Here is a 2,215-nt window from a genome sequence, read left to right on the forward strand (position 1 = left end):
AACTGGCTGCGCCGGCCGGCCCCTCCTCGCTCCGCCTTCGTCCTCCATCCTACTCTCTTCCCCCTCCTCGAGTCGCCCTCCTTCTCCCTCCTGCTCATATGCAACATTTTGATTTAGTTGATATAATTTAGTTGACTTAGTAGGCTAATTTATTTAGTTGACTTAGAACATTTTGATTTAGTTGATTTCGTAGGCTAGTTGATTTAGTTGACTTAGAACATTTTGATTTAGTTGATTTAGTAGGCTAATTCATTTAGTTAATTTAGTTGACTTAGAACATTTTGATTTAGTTGATTTAGTAGGCTAGTTGATTTAGTTGACTTAGAACATTTTGATTTAGTTGATTTAGTAGGCTAGTTGATTTAGTTGACTTAGAACATTTGATTTAGTTGATTTAGTAGGCTAGTTGATTTAGTTGACTTAGAACATTTTGATTTAGTTGATTTAGTAATCCTTTGCTCATATTGCTTTAGGAAGAATGGTGCCACAACCACCACCACTATTTCAACTGTGCAAGTCAAGATGCGCCAGCAGCCTTGCAACTGGCAAGCTGTTCGGCATCTACTTCCAGCCGAGTTTTCGTCATGCGGCGGTAAGAAATTAGATGAAATGTAATAACTATTTTATTTTTAGTGTTGGCATTACTGCATTGTGTCATTTTGCTTATTTTACACAGATCGTCCCATGCAATGTGAGGTTGAAATTCAACAAGCTGACAGGAGTCACTGTGACATTTGAGGCTCCTGGGGGGCCGTACACTTTGGAGGTCGAGAAAGGACGCAATATGTCGCAGATTGGAGGAGATGGATGGGCCCGTTTCGTCGCTCGCATGCATCTTACTGGTGGTGAGTTGATCAGCTTCAACTTCCGAGCAGAAAGACCCAAGCTAGCTGTCATTTATCTCAACCTGGTGGAAGATGATGAAGATGACGAAGATGATGAAGATAATGAGGACCCACTCGATGAAGATGATGAGGACCCACTTCATGAAGCCATCGTAGCTCAAAGAACAAGGCTGAGTGAGGAGGAGGTGTCCAACCTGTGGGACATAATTCCGCCACGTGCTGACTTTGTCGGGGTGCCATTCGTGACCCGCTTGACAAATACCATGGTTGATTGACATGATATGGTATGTTATACTTACAAATGCAAATTAATAGTGTGAATTACTTAGTGTACGGTCCAATGATATGGTATGTTGTGTGGAATCTAGTCGATGATATATATGTTTTAGTGTAGAGTTCGATCACATGCTTATTAATTGCTATGTTTTTCTTATTCAGAAATTGGCAAAGAGCATATCTATGAGTTATGGTATCGAGCCTGATGAAGAAGGCTCAGCTGGACTATGCCTTACTGCAAGGGGCTCCGTCACAACCTGTACTTACCGCGTGGACACGGACGGTCGCACACACTTAAACTCGGTTGGGTGGAAGAAATTCCTCGATGGCAAGAATCTTTGTGTTGGACAGGCCATCCTAATTACTATCAGGAACACCAACCGCCCAGGCTTGAGGATGATGATTGTCTTCGATATCATCTAGATGTACATATGTGTGTGTGGCTATATCATCTAGAACTACATATGTGTGTGTGGCTATATCATCTAGAAGTACATATGTGTGTGTGGCTATATCATCTAGAACTACATATGATGATCGTCGTCGATATCATCTAGACCTACATATGATGATGGCCGTTGATATGACCTTGTACTGCTTGAGGATGCATGTTGGCTATGCATGAAATTGTTATCTAGTACTCCCTTTGTTCCAAATTACTCGTCGTGGTTTGAACTAAAACCACGACGAGTAATTTGGAACGAAGGGAGTACTACCGTACCTAGTAATGGTTTATGAATTTGATATCTAGTAGCAGTACCTAGTATCTAGTATCTGAAAGGAGAACTGAAAGGGAATGGGGCAGGGGGAAAATGATGAAAGATATAGCAGTAGCGAGGGATGGCGAAATCGCTACAGCTAGTTAATAGTAGCGCGTTCACAAAAAGCGCTGCTGATATCGTCAACAGTAGTAGCGCGGGTTGGGGCCGCGCTACTACTATGAGTTAGATGTAGCGCCTTATTAGTAGCGCAGCCACCCGCGCTGCTGCTAGCCTAAAAACCCGCGCTGCTGCTAGCCTTTTCCCCAGTAGTGCATGTCAAGCCCCCAGACTGCAAATGGCCAGGTGATTGGGATCATCCTTAACTCTTGAGCC

This window comes from Triticum aestivum, chromosome 7B (assembly GCF_018294505.1).
Source record: "Triticum aestivum cultivar Chinese Spring chromosome 7B, IWGSC CS RefSeq v2.1, whole genome shotgun sequence".
In the NCBI taxonomy this organism is placed as follows: Eukaryota; Viridiplantae; Streptophyta; class Magnoliopsida; order Poales; family Poaceae; genus Triticum; species Triticum aestivum.